This window comes from Pyxicephalus adspersus, chromosome 11, assembly GCF_032062135.1.
Source record: "Pyxicephalus adspersus chromosome 11, UCB_Pads_2.0, whole genome shotgun sequence".
Lineage (NCBI taxonomy): Eukaryota > Metazoa > Chordata > Amphibia > Anura > Pyxicephalidae > Pyxicephalus > Pyxicephalus adspersus.
Window position 1 is genome coordinate 46025764 of NC_092868.1, and position 15647 is coordinate 46041410.

The 15647-nt window shown below is 38.9% G+C and overlaps 1 protein-coding gene across 1 annotated transcript in view; it reads right to left on the bottom strand.

Moving 5' to 3' along the window:
* Positions 1–3483, bottom strand: part of TMEM51 (transmembrane protein 51) — a 32127-nt gene extending 28644 nt beyond the window's left edge. The window contains exon 1 of the mRNA XM_072427369.1: positions 3345–3483. The gene's annotated coding sequence lies outside the window, so the exon portion shown is untranslated. The remainder of the gene's footprint in view (positions 1–3344) is intronic.
* Positions 3484–15647: the final 12164 nt, after the last annotated feature.

The following is a 15647-nucleotide window of genomic DNA, read 5'->3' on the forward strand; positions in this document are numbered from 1 at the left end:
TTTGCTACTACATAAAACCTATTGAAAATATACTGTATATAAAGATCATGGCTTCTTTCTGAAAATGCTACTTACCTGGCCATTACATTGGCCCTTTAGGCTTTGGAACTTTGAGCTTTTTTGAACAACAGCATCAGGAAAGGAGGAGTAAATGAAGACAAAGTCAGTATGAAATTCAGGCACCTAACATTAGCAGAAGGAATCCTGAGCAATGGTGATAAAAATGCTTTTCTCAAGAAATATTGCCATTAAATTTAACCTGTAATGCCTCTTCCGGAAATGCTAGTTGCCTAACCCTTCTTTTTCAGTTCTTATCACAGGCATGGAGCATGCAAGTGTGCACACAAAGCCATCCATAAATTATCTGAAAGCAATGAAGCATAAGGATCACCATGACAGCCCAGATTCTAGCATCATCTCATTCTCAAACCGTGCTGTATTTAAATGATAAGATCTGTGAGATGCTAAAGATCTGGCACTGCATCCTAACAAATGACTTTTCTCTGAAGTATTTTAGGAATTCACATAAAAAACCCAGCACTGGCCATTACAACAGGTCAATCATGATTTCACCCCCAGCAAGCCTGGCATTTACCAGACACAAGTGACGTAAGACTAAAACAAAGACAGAAGGACAGGGAAGGGGAACTGAGCCAGCTTTGTGCTACTTTACAACACAGCTAAGTCATTCGGGACAGCTGCCAAGGAACTAAAAGTCCCAGCATGCCACAGGACAGGAGCTGAAGAATAGTAATGAAACTGCAGTTATAGGAGACTTGGCTAAAAATAGGAGCAAAAGACATCAAAGCTGCTCATAGCAGCCAATTAAATTCCTCCTCTATACTATAAAAATTATTATTATTATTAATAAACAGGATTTATATAGCACCAACATATTACGCAGCGCTGTACATTAAAATGGGGGTTGCAAATGACAGACTAATATAGACAGTGACACAGGAGGAGAGGACCCTGCCCCGAAGAGCCTACAATCTAGGAGGTTGGGGAAGTAGGACACAATAGGAGGGAGATATACAATAGACAAGTTTAAGCATTCTTGTTGGTCCAAATTTTGTATTTACTATGACTGTATCAGACTGCCTTGAAGTGGCACTGCAGGAGTTGCCCTGATTTACATTAAAACCTTAGGCAGGTGTTTGCCAGTGGTGCAGTTGCCACACCAAGACGCTCTATGCAGCATCTCTATTAGATTGTAAGCTCTTCTGGGCAGGGTCCTCTGTGTCACTGTCTGTATCTGTCTATTGCAATTCCTATTTAATGTACAGCACTGCGTAATATGTTGGTGCTATATAAATACTGTTTATTAATATTCATCTCAGGCAATCTCCTTTTGATTCATTTTCATAGACTAGAATTTTCTAATAACTCTAAAAATAATTGTGGCTACTCTCAGAAATGAGAAAAGTATCATTGGATGGTGGGGCAATACACATTCCTTTTTGATATGGAGCGGTGCAAAGAGCCATTTCCAAAATTGTAGCCTATGCTGACCAATCAGAATTTTGCTTTCAAGAAGAAATTCTGTAATTCCTATTATAAAGTACGTGTGATTGGCTGCAGTCACTGGGAGGTCATACTACAGGCAGATCCTGCAACCTTCTAAGATTCATCCACACCTAAAGGGTGCAGATACTGCTAATTTTCTTTTTTCCCCCCCAACCCAGAATTCTTAGGTGAATATCACACATGCAAACCTTCTCATTTAGAAATCACAATTTTTTTAAATACGGAGAAACAATTTTTCAATAGTTTGCTAAAGTTTTTTTTTTTTTTTCTTGTTGATAACTCAAGTTTTTTTTCTAATAAAGTTTCCTCTTAAAATAAATATCAGCCAAAAAAATCTCTTTTGGGCTGAGTACCGAAGGGTTAAAACCCGTCTGAGTTTCTGTTTGACATCTGTGTCGTTTTAAAGACATTCTCCTTTACTTCCTACCCTATACCAACAGGAAGTGAGAGGAAAATCCTCCATGCTAAGGGAAATGCCCTCTAAGCTGTCACTTTTCCTTTATTCCCATTTGACTGGATTTTCTCTTTTTTTTTTCAATCCTTGTGATCTAGGTCACAGAACAAAATTGGGGGTGAATCACCCCACCGGGGACGCAGACTATGATAATAACCTGAATTGCTAATCCTACCGTGTGGCCTTGGATACACGTGATCAATAATTTATTTGGTTACAGACATGAACCTAGCCTAAGCTTATACTAGACAAAGCAACAACTTTACTTTACAAGGGTGGCTATAAGCATTCACTTGCTTTCCCAACACCCCCCATAAGGGTCCGGTCACCCACACACCAATGGGAGCAATGGGTGCACATATCTGCCAACCTCCAAATCCTTCTTTTCTGCCCAGTTGACCCTCTTTTGCGCTGACATTACCACCTCCATATCAAATGCATTATTTATCTTCATCCAGCCTCCAATTATTCCATTGGTTTAGCTGAAATAAAGGAAACATTGTTGCAAAATTGGTTTTACCAATCATTTGCTGTGTATTATTTTTTATAATCCACAAATCATAGATGTGACAAGGTTGTGTCGCTTGACCTACAAATTGTCCTTAATAATATTATACAGTATTTATATAGCGCCATCATATTACGCAGCAATGTACAAAGTCCATAGTCGTGTCACTAGCTGTCCCTCAAAGGGGCTCACAATCTATTGTCCCTACCATAGCCATATGTCATTAATACCACCTAAGGCAATTTTTGGGGGGTAATCAACCTAACTGCATGTTTTTGGGATGTAGGAGGAAACCAATGCAAACACGAGGAGAACCTGCAAACTCCATGCAGATAACGTTCCGGACGGGACTCGAACCTGGGACCCAGCGCTGCACAGGCCAGAGCGCAAACCACTGTGCTGTCCTTATTGCCAAAAGTTTGGTGTTATGGGTATTTTCAGGTTAGTACTAGCTGCCTGTTAGACAGTGGTCAACATACAGGTTCACTTTAAGAAGTAGCTGCTGCAAGGATGGCGCTTTGTGCAGTCACACAATTCCATACCCTGTACAGCTATATGGTTCCAATTAATCTTGGCTCCGAACAATGTATAACTTATATATGAAAGCTGCATTCTTGGGAAGATATTTGGACATCCTGCACCCCCCATCTCTATTCCCTATGGAGCCGCTTGGGTGTGATCTTACTACCTGCACCCCTGATTAACCTCAAACAGTCAAGGTTCTTCCCAAAAATAAATGTATAGATTACAGAGGATACATTGTAGCAGCAGAGTTCTCTGTAGCCTGGCCATCAGATGATTGAAGTTACTCCTCCAGCCTGTAGAAGGACTTTTCTAAAACAACTTTTGGCTTACCTTGTCCAGCTCACCTTGAGGCCATTCTGAATACCCCAGGTAGTTCCTCTATAACAATCTCACATGGGAAGATCTGGAGAGCAGAGTAGACACTGGGAAGGTGTGTGAGCTGCTCACACCGCCCTGCTTTCAGGAACTGGGAGGGAACCTGCTGGGACTGCCCCAGGTCCTAAAGCTTGACTCATGCAGCTGGGAGATTAGCACTCCAGGGACAGAGAGCATAAAGAGCAATCATTGCATAGTCATTCCATAGATACTTTTTGAAAAGACCTTTCAAGAGAATGGTGCCCTGATGCATTGCACTTTATATAAATGTTAATGTGCATTGCATTAAAAGTAGTTCAAATGGGCATTTTCTTTTTTTACAGCAGAACCACTGAAGTTCACAGCTGTGCACCATTACCAGCCGGCCCAAAGCCCTGGTTATCATTAAAATGAATTGAAAGCAATTGAAATCCCTGTGCGTGTATGATGGTTGTGGTGGTTTTTGCAATACTTAAGCCCCTGGCGTTTTAATTCTTTCTGCATTTTCATGCAAAAAGCGTTACATTTTTTTGCATGGAAATTTAGTTTATATTGTAGGCTTATAATTCTTAGACATAACTCACCGAAATATGTTCAATATTTAATACATTTAATAATAAACTTTTATTAAAAAAACAAAAATCTGTTAAAAAAAATAATGAAACCTGTAATATAACTACAGTAGCATGGTAGCATGTGTTTTATATATATATAATATATTTATATACGGTATATATATTATAAAGATTTCTTTGTATTGGACTCAATATAGTTATTTTGTATTGAATCCCAAACAAAATTGTTTGAATTTCCCGTCGCGCCTCTCGCCCGTACCGACGTATGCACCAACGTCACTGGGAAACCCCGGAGAACGTCTCTGCAGTCGCCGGAAGAAGATCGAAGAAGGAGGACGTGTCCCGAGGACCTGGACGGATAAGCAGGATGCTGGGGGATGCCAAAGGGACAAGGCAGGTGGGGTTTTTATTGTTTTTAGCGACCTGTTTTAGAGTGTGACTTGGGATTACCGCTTTTTGCGTGTATTTTTTATCCCGAGTCATACTGGGGAATACCGCTAGGGGGTTAAAGTGGAAGTAAACCCAAAACTAACCAAAAACAATAAAATCACACTTACCCTCAGTTCCATTTTGCGTCATCCTGGTATCTGTCTTTGGGCGACGTAGAGGAAGCCCCAGGCACCAACTTCTTCTTCTCTCTTTTTTCTGCACTGCGCAGGCAGGAGATTGGGTGATGAAGATTGGGAAAAAAACTTGCCAATCGCACTGTGCATGCGCAAGATCGGCAATTTTCCCCCTATTGATGAAAGGGCTCATTCTGTGCATGCCCAAGATGCTCGGAGCAGCCAAGAGTCTCCCGGGATGCGTGACGTCGGTATTCCGGAAGGCTCTGCGCTCTCATTCATTCCTGATCGCCTAGGGTGTTGCACTTAAAAAAAACACTAACAAACAAAATGTTTAAATAAAAGGGTTGTCTACCCTTCTATGTAAAGTAAAAATTATGAATTTAGGTACGCTTTAATGCAGCGTCTTAGAACGGTCTGCTGCTAAACCAGGTCTTTAACTGGACTGCATTTAAAATGTTTTTTTACTAAGAAACCAAAGCACCCCTCCATGGGTTTTGTACCCATATCCTCCCCATGCCCGTCCCCCTGACCCATTCTGTTCCCGCTTCCCGATATTTTCTGTATTGTATAAGGCCTCGATTGGTTACACTTCGTCTCCCTCCCCCCTGTTTTCTATGTTTGAAAACATTTAACTGATCTTCTTTTACTATCAAATGTTGTACAAATTGATATACTATGATTGGATTTCTTGTATTACACACCTTTTGAATAATTTATATCCTGCTGTACTAAGATTACATTCCTTGTATTGTACATTTTCTTTTTATAATTTTCAATAAACACAAATTGACCCATAAAATGTTTTTACTAGCAGTAGCAAGCAAAAAGTGTTTCCCAGTGCAGTACAACAGCAGGTGAGCATATATCACACTGTTTATTGTAATATCCTATAGTGAAGAAAAAAAGATAACTTGCAACATTTTGGCAACAAATGCTGGATGTTGCATGCAGCATTTTATCACGTTTGGTCAAGGCAGCCTATTCAGTTTGACTACTTTTGGACATTTGGTATTTCATACGTCTAAATTCAAGAGCTTAAAAAAGAAAGCCAGTTGGTGAAGGGGTAGGTGGCGTACCAATATGGGCTATATTGCAGTGAATATTGGGTTTGGTTTAAAGTGGAACTTTTACAAAATTGTGATCAGGAAGGTCCTTTATTTCACACGAGATAGGAAATTTACTTTCTGCATTAAAATATCCTTACCTGTCTGATCACAATTTTTTTTTAAATGCTCACCTGTCCCTGTTCCATCATGGGTGCCGCCATCTTCTTTCTTCTCCTATAACGGGTTGCAATCTTTGGCCAAATTGACTGGCTGGGCTGGATGTAGTGCCCACGCAGGTGCACTGAGCTATTAGGCAGGTAAAAATGTTTTATTGCAGAGGGGACATCTCCTGTTCACTTGCCTGATCATAAACTTTCAAAGTGGAACTTTAATTTCATTCTGAATGGCACATTGTTAGCCCACTTGCAGTGCATTGCAATGCCACCCATGGTACCGCATGCAACAAGCATTGCAAATATAAACTATTACAATCAATGTGCTTCCCATTGAAATGTATAGCCTGCCTGTCCCCCGTGCAAAGAATGCACAATAGCATTGCCACATTCATGTGAACCCGGCCTAAGGGAACCTAACACAATATTGCCTGTTGATATATAAAAAGCACCGTGCTATATAGTGTAGTAAAGGTTCAGTACAATATTTTTGAATGTTTATAAATTAAATATGTTTTATGTTAGGTAAAGAAGTGAACTATTTAAGTTTTCTTCTATTTTAAAAATACCACATCCGGTATAAATCGATGGATTGCATAAGTCTGGGTTAAACGTTGTTTGTAGCTCTGGGTGTGGTGAAATATGAGACAGCTGAAGTTATGTGAATACGGTCGGATTCATTGTGACAATCAGGTCAGGTTACGATTAGGATTTCTCAGTGTGGTGATGTAAAATGTTTCTAATCTTTTGAAATATTTATGCTTGCAGTAGTTTCCTACAACCGGTTAGAAGCTGTGTCCCCATAGTGGGGAATTCTTTTCTCTTCCTGTTCTGTCTGACACATGGCATTTGGACAGGAAGTGAGGGAAATGATGACCCCCATGGGAAAGAATTAGATCTTGTGGGATTTGTGTATTAGACTCACATGGATCAAATTTGAAATCTATAAAATATGAGAATTCCCATTGGGAAGATTTACTTTTACTTCATGTCCCAGTGACACCCTCTTAACGTTTGTCTTGGTGTCACCAGAAAGGAAGTGGGGATGAATCTTTCTTATGAGGACACAAACATCCTGAACTTGACATTAGTTTTGATTTTTACTTAATTTGGCAAGAGGTGGGGTGTAAATTATTGTTTTGTAGGAGCAAGTTCGCCACAATCTGCACCTCATGGGTGGGGTTTCTTCATGTTATTGGCTCAGAAGGGGGTGGAGGTCACTCCCCCAATAAAGGCAGAGTTTTTATAATTATTTGCAGCACTTTTTGGCTTTTATAAAATACAAACTGCCACTAGTAGGCACTACGCTGGAGGTTTATTACTCCACTATTATTAACATGGTGATCTGAGAACCCCTAATGCGGGAGAGGAATTCTCAAACCTTTCCTGCCTCTCGCATACAGGAAGTCTGATATAAAAATGTCAGATGTTTCTCCCAATCATCAGTTTTAAATCTGGAATATCAAATATAATTAGTGTAAAGCAGCCATCATGGTTCTGTGGAATTTGGGGTTCCTTGAGCTGTGGCCATGAACCTCCTATTTCATGGTACGTGCATAGGTCCTGGGGCTAATACCACTTGGCAGAGCAAACTGCGTGATCACCAGGGGCAGTTTTCCCAATGTTCACCGATGCAAGATGGCATTCCTTGCATTGACCACCAATGTAAGGGCCATTCTTCCCATTAACCAGTGATGTAAGGGGATTCTTATTACTGATCACTGATAAAAGAGGTCTTCTTCCAAACAACCACCAATGTAAAGGGCATTCTGCCCACTGGCCACTGAATTAAAGGGCATACTTCCCACTGATCACCAATTTAAAGCCCATTCTACCCACTGACCACCAACATAAGGGGCATTTCTCCCCCAGATCCCCAATGTGAGGGTAATTCTTTGTACTAATCACCACTGTTAGGGCTATTTTTTACAACAGCCACCAATATAAAAAGCATTCTACACACTGGCCACCAATGAAAGGTATAGTCCACTCACTACCAATGTAAGGGGCATTCTACACACTGACCATCAACATAAGGGGCAGTCTTCTCACTGTACAACAATGTAACGGGCATTCTTCCCACTTATCATCAATGTAAGGGGCATTCTTCTCACTGACCACCAATGTAAGGAGCAGTCTTCCCACTTATCATCAATGTAAGGGGCATTTTCCCATTGACCTCCAAATAAATGCTTCCAGCAGGAGTTTCTTAGGGGTAAAAAGGTTGAGAAACGTAATTATAGGAAGTAGAAACTACAGGCTCCAGGACGTGTGGCCCCCAGAGTCAGATACCTGGCCCCCAAACTCATTACCTGGCTGAAAAACGTCCATCATCATCTAACTCTTTCCTCCTCCACCTGACTGTCCCTGGCCCACCCCTTCCATTCAATGGCTTTCTTTCAATCATGGAGCCTCAGCATCACACAAGGGCATTATCTAGAGCGGTCTGCTATTTTCAGAATGCTCCAACCACCTACCACATTCTGCCTGCAATTAATAGAGAAGCACAGAGACCCAGTGATGATGTAGCTGGGTGTAAATACATACATAACCTCTTAGATTGTAAGCTCTTCTGGGCAGGATCCTCTCCTCCTCCTGTGTCACTGTCTGGATCTGTCTGTCATTTGCAACCCCCATTTATTGTACAGAGCTGCATAATATGTTGGTGCCATATAAATACAGTTTAATATTTATAATAACCTAAAAAGCAGTGACTTTCTTCCAGCCACCCCCTACTACAGGTGTCTTATAACTTACACACCTCTATATTCAGCCAAGAGGAAGTAATTCCTTACAGGAGATTTCCTCATTGTCCTGGCACCAAGAATAAGAGATTTATGATCACAAAATAAACACAGCGGACTTTGTACTTTGAATTTTCACGTTTTTATTCTCTATAACCTGGCAAAGTTGTGTATGTAATTATGAATTCATCACAAATCACTGGTAAACCATATAAATGCTTAGTGAATATCATTTTTTGTATCCTAAACAATTGTTGGTATACATGAAGTTAACTTTTTTCTTGTTTTATGGGGTTGATTCCCACAGGGGAATGTTTGAGGGAATGTCAGATTCCCTGATTTATAAATGGAGCCCATAGAGTTTATTCTGCCATAAATATCTCTCTGCTACTTGTAATTACCATTTTAGGTTTAGTTCCGCTTTAAACAGGTGTGTTTCATATGTAAATAAAGGTAAGCTAGGAACCTGTGGCTTTTATTCCTGGGTGACTCATAGCTCCTGAGTAAACTCTGTGCCATGAATAACCCAGCCTAGCCCTCAGATAGTCTGTGCGCACCTATTTATTGAATAGGTTTGATATATTTTTTAAAAAATACTGTAACCAATGTTGCAGTTTTAGTAGCGGCTGGTGAAAAATTAGATTAAATATTGGTAATTAGGAAAAAAAAATCTCCTTCCATATAAATCCTCCTTGTAAATGCTCCAAACAGCAATAAGGTGCAAAGTCCACCAATCAGATTTCCCTATCAGATCAAAGATCCATTCTGATTGGATGCTATATAAATTCAATTCCCTCTTGACAAACTTCTAAAGACTAAAATGTAAATCAGATCTGAATCAAAAAACACACATGTAAAGTTGTATAATACAATTACTACAGGTATATAATGTTCATGTTACTTTTATTTATATAAATGTATCAATATGTATCTAAACACATAAAATATAAACAGATTGCTTAGTGCATTTCTTTTTTTTATTGGCTTTTATTTTGTTTATTATTTTTTTTTGTTTAATATTATATTATAAAAATTCTTTGTTTATTGGCTTTTATTTTGTTTATTATAATTTTATTTTGTTTAATATAATATGATAATAATTCTTTGTTTATTGGCTTTTATTTTGTTTATTATAATTTTTTTTTGTTTAATATAATATAATATTTCTTTGTTTATTGGCTTTTATTTTGTTTATTATAATATTGCCACTTGTTGTGCTAAGAGGATATTTCAGATCCATGGTGAGCTGTAGCATTCTGTTTTGGACTTTAGCATGGTCCCAACTTTTCCTACTTAGTTAAATTATAGGGGCCAGAATTTTTTTTTTTTACAAGGGATTGCAGCAGATTGGGGTGCAGTTCCGAAAGTTGATATGCTTTATGCTTTTGGCTGTGCAGTTGTTCTTTAAAGAATTGCATTGCAGCTACAGCTCGGTGCAAATCTGGTAGCCCGTGGTGCAGTTTACTGTGCGGCCAGGAGCTGCCAGCCATGCAGTTTCACACTTTAGGTCCAAAAGGGCCCTTACCGGTACTTTCCATACATGTGAGCTTTGCTGATTGTAGGGCTATAGGTTTGATGCAGTAGGGGCATGCCAGATCTCTGCAGAGAGACCACTGCTTGCACTCACACACAGAGCAATGGCCCTTCTTGCAGCATGCTGACAAAATACATTACTAAACTGTATCACCATCAGGCCCTAAGGGACCTATAAAGAAAGTCAAACTTGGCAAATGTTCTAGCCTTCTCCTGCTTTACTAAATCACAAAAACAGGATTATTTTTTCTGTCTGTGTTCCTCCTTCACTTTATGTCAGGCAAAATTGTTAATATCACAGTAAATGAAGAGACATCCCCTTAAAATTGAGATGATTTATAGCTTGTGAATTCTTTATTGCTTTTTCCTTGTTATACAACAAATGATTTCAGTCTGCTCTGGTTTATTAACTTGGTTTAGGCTGCATGCCATGGCACACATAGACATTCAGCGTTGTTCAACCATTGAGCTTTAGCGCCATCTCGTGGCCAGTTTTTAAAAAGACAACCAGTTGGGCTACATTATATAAACTGCATCACTTTCATGGATTTTTCAAACTAAACACATATTGGCTGTAATTTGCATTACCATATAGATGTCTGTCTCCCTATACTGTTTTTTTTTTCTTTTTAAAAAGAAAGGAATCATTCACTCTGCTTTTGTGGTTACTTTCAATGAATGATGATTACATCTTGTTACATGGATAACAGATGTCTTATCTCAATGTGGTACAAAAAATGTTGTAATACAATGTTATTAACATACCAGTACAGCCCTAATATGATATTTTAATTATAAGTGGAGCCTGGTGGGCTGGGAACAGCTCTGGAAATCACTTGTATAATTTTAAATCATTCTCAGCTCTGTCCAGCTGGAAGTTTTTGTGATTTTCTGTCCATTTCTGAATGTTACATTATCAACATTAGAAACTTAGAGAGAGTGCTGTGCTATAGAAGATCAGTTATTGTAACCCCTAAACATTACCAAGAAAAGCCTATTTGCAAATCTTGTGATCAGTAACAGCTGATATGGGGCCCAGCATGGCACAGAGCTGAGTGTGACTGATATATTAAATATCCAAACTTAGGGGTCCAGTATGGAACAGAGCTTGGTACAACTGCTGTGGTCCTGGGATCTGTGGATCTGGGGGTGTGGTGTGATATAGACAGAGTAGTTGTACAGTTTGTAACTGAATTTGTGGATCCACTATGAACATAATACAGGTAGTCCCCAGGACTGCTTGTGTGCATGATGGAGGCTTGATGGGTGGAGGGGGTGGTTTGCATAACTTACAGAACAATTCTTTTGCTAAACACAGCTGAGGTTGTGGGTGATCCTAAGAGCTGAGCTGATCTGTAACATCTAGTAACTCTTTAATGGCCAAGACAAACTCTGCAATTGTTTCTTTTTGTATATCAAAGCACAGCTTACTCCAGAAGTTAATAAATATCTAGGCTCCATAAAGTTTTTTTTGCTTTGTTTGTGATTAACTCACAGAGAGGATTTTATGCAGTAACTGACACCACACTTCCTAATAATATGTTGAGACAAACATCTGTCCTAATTGCATTCATTAAAATAATGTACATGTTCCAACTTACATACAAATTCAACTTAAGAACAAACCTACATTCCCTATCTCATGTGTAACCAGGTGACTACCCGTACATGTAAAAGCCTCAGCATTGATTGACTGTATCTGGGTGTCCCCCCAAAAAATCACAAATTAGTAAACTTTAGTTCCCTTTCAGATCCTTAGACTGAAACGTCATGTCTGATAGCTCATGGCTGTAAAATATTGCCGTTGTGTGGTTAACAAACTGCACTGGGCAACAAGATTTGCATGCAGCTTTGGCCGAAGTGCAGATCTTCAGGCCACAACAGGTGTGGGAAAAAATTGTTCTAATTCACTTTAATTGGAAAAGTTGTGACTGTGATTGAGTCTGCATAGTGGTCGATGGCTACCAAATGAGATCAAATCCAAGATTTGGAGATTCCATACGAATATACCAGCAGCGGCTGCAGAATCCTCATGTTGACAGTCCTAATTCAGCAGGGATTGTACGAGATTATCTACTTCTTCAGAACATTACACTAAACTGAACATGTGCTGTACAAGAAGGGGTGAAGCCGCTAGATAGAGCTGGACCCTTTGGTATGCCCAGTGACCTCCTATTGGAAGCCGCTATCCCCCATCAGTTTTTGAATACAATCCTGTCCTGTTGCCTCCTAAATCATAAACCGGCAGATGAAAGTAAGTTTTTTCTTATTTCTTTTTTTGACCATGGACATGCAGTGTGAATGTAACAATCGCTAAAAGCATATGTATGTATTATATGGTACTTATATGTATATTATATATGTTATTCCAGCATATCGAATCTTGAATCCCCTGAGGAAGCCCTTTTTGGGCGAAACGTGTCGGGACTAAGTTCTTTCTACTCTCTTCATTGTAACTGACTAAATTTGTACAAACTGACCACAAACTTTATGATTTATTCTCTCTAAGCAAACAGTGTTAGCAAAACTTCTAGCACAGGAGAACTCTGTATAGTTGAGACTATTTGTCCCCATGAATTAATTAATACATTTCTATAATTTTTAGGATTCTTAGTACCAAAAGACCTGTCTTTTTCTTTTTTTTTTTTGCCCTATACAATCATCAGACCAGGCACATACGATTAAATCACAGACACATAAAGGGTCTTCCTTGATGGAGGAAAATAAATAAACTCAAATGATGGAGGAAAATGTAAACTCATTGCATACAATGGTCTCAGTGGATGTTTTCAGACTCCTGTTTAATCATCAGCATTAATATTCTATTTCTGTTGATTTTACAGAATTCGCTAATCATAAAATACACTTGACTGTAAATATTTTTATAGGAATTACAAATTTATGCTTGTTCTAAAACCTGCTATACATTTTTTAATTTTAACTGCATGTCAGAGTAATAAATGCCTAGGAGGGTTATGCTTATTGTGTGTCCATACTAAGATAATAAAATACAGTATATAGAACTAATAAATCCTCAATAATAAAAGTCTGGACTGATTCCTGAACCAGCTTATAAACCCACTCACTGATATATATGTGAAGGATTCTGTACCTTGCTAGAATTATACATTCCATTGCATTCACTTTCCCACGTAAGAGTGCTCCTGCAGTTCTTGCATGTAGGCTTAGAAATTGTAGGCTTACGAAAGCTTTTCTGGAGATATTTTATAGTAAAATACATGGACCGCCATTGTTGAGTTTTTCTGAAATTGCTTGCTGTGCAGCCCCAGGGATCTTACTGGATAAATATGAAGATCAGACGTTCTTTGTTGACTCCTTGTACATTGTATATGTTCAGGTTAGAGACTGAAGCCGAGGATAGCCAGGCATTTGGCACTTTGAGCTATTGCTGAGAATATACTCCTCAAAGTACAGGTGTGGTTCAGAAAGGCCAATGAAAATTCTAATGGACAGGACAGAAGTTTTTTAGAGAGGTTTTCCTGTATATATCTTAAAGGAACATCTTCAGAAGGCCAGCAATAGCAGTCTACAGTACATATTTTTATCTCCAGATGTGTTATTCTTCAGTCATCTGCAAATTAAAATAAAGCTTTAAACATCCTACCTGTGCCCAGGGATAGGTTTAGGGGGTGGGCAAATTTGGCAATGACCAGGGTCCCCATCATTTCCAGGGCCCCAAATGATAAAATGGCAGGGGTTGCAGGGAGCTGGAATTTGCATTTAGGACCTCCATCATGTATTAGGCCAGGGCCCAATTTTTTCCATCTCATGTGCCGCCAAATGTCTCTCTAATCATTGGGACCAATCTCCCTAAATTATCTGGGTGACCCAAACTTCTAGAAAGGCCAGTAACTCATGTCTACCACATCTATCTTTCAATCTGTTGATGGTCTTTACATCATGAATGTGTTCAATTTTGTTATGGGAGGAACCAGTAAGTGCTATAGGGATTGGTTCTGAGAATTTGGATTTTGGACCTTAGACGGTGAATTACAATGAATGAAGAAATGTTTGGTGGCTTGGGCAGCTGAAAAGGTAAATATTTATTCTTTTTTTGCAGGGATCAGCATCACTCCAGTTTTCTTTCTTTTCTTAGCAATGTGGTGACATAGGAACCTCTTACACTCTCATATTGATGGATTCATTGCAGACTGATTGCTGGCTTTTCCATACTGAAAGCTTGATATATTGGAGTGCCAACAATAGAACATTTCTAACAGCTACCAATTAGATCCAAGCCTTCAACGGAAGAATACATTTGACTGGGGGCACATCTGGTCTCTGTGCCTTTCCCTCCATCATGGGGTAGTATGATTTGGTACATCTTTGCCTGTCAGCTACCATTTTCAAAAAGGTAACTACAGACTTTCAGGGTAAGCTGGAATTAGGAAAAAAGTTTAATGGCTTTATGGTTAAGGATTCCAAGCAATCTGATTGTACAATGCCATTTACATCCACCAAGAACCATGTCAAGTTTTATAAAAAGATATACAATTAGGACTGGGAAAAGTGCAATTTAAGAACCATAAATGTAAAGTATTGTAGTTTACCAGCACTTAGATGTAGTGGCTGCATTTGTTTTATTATTTTTTTTTTCAGGTGAAGGGCACTTTCTATATACCTTTTGATCCTAATAAAATCTGTTGTTCTATAATTCTTCTGTCTGTTGTCCCAACTTTCTGTACACTGAACAATATTCTCTGTCCTTCCATAGATACAGTATGGTAAGTTTTGCCACAGGACATATATTACTGGTTAGATTACTGGGTAAAAAGAAAGAAATGCAGCCACAATAGTTAGGAAGGGGTCAGCTGCTGTGTATTGCATTTCTGTTTTAGCAGTTTGGTACATTTCTAACATTTAAAATTGATTATTGGTCTGGGACACTGCAACATGTCTTCCCATCTCCCAACTTAAAAAAAAAATGTATTATGCTCACAGCACCGTTTATATATACCTAGACTGTAAACCTGACTGCAGGGACTGATATGAAGGTTTCAATATGTCTGTGCAACATTACTGTATAAAAGACATAAGATCATCAATTCCAAGTTCTGCACAGGAATGAGCATTTTTCTAATTGTTGGTGTTTTTCATGTTGCAGAGCAGGACTGGTGTAACGCGGCTCTTGGGTGACATTAAGTAGTTACGATTTAATTACATGCCTGAACGAGCACAACTAAATCACAGAAAGTAGGAGAACGTGAGACACCAGGATAGTGTCAGTGGGGGCAAGTTCTAGGACTAGTGAGACAAAGTGGCCTACCGGAGTCATTGTTTTCTCCCTGATCTCTAAACTTAAAGAAACGAAAGCAAAAAGAGTGCAAGCATTAAAGCGGACCTATACCCAACATACTTAAAGTAAATATTTAGGTAAATTTATGTTATGAACAAAAAATTATATTAAAAAAAAAAAACTTGAATGGAGTGACTGGTGCCGTGGAAGGCGAAGGACCTGGAGAGATGGATGCATGGATATCTTTTGTGTAAATCCTCATACATACAGTGAGGGAAAGAAGTATTTGATCCCCTGCTGATTTTGTACGTTTGCCCTCTGAAGAAATGACCAGTCTATAATTGTATTGGTAGGTTTATTGTAGCTGTGAGAGACAATAACAATA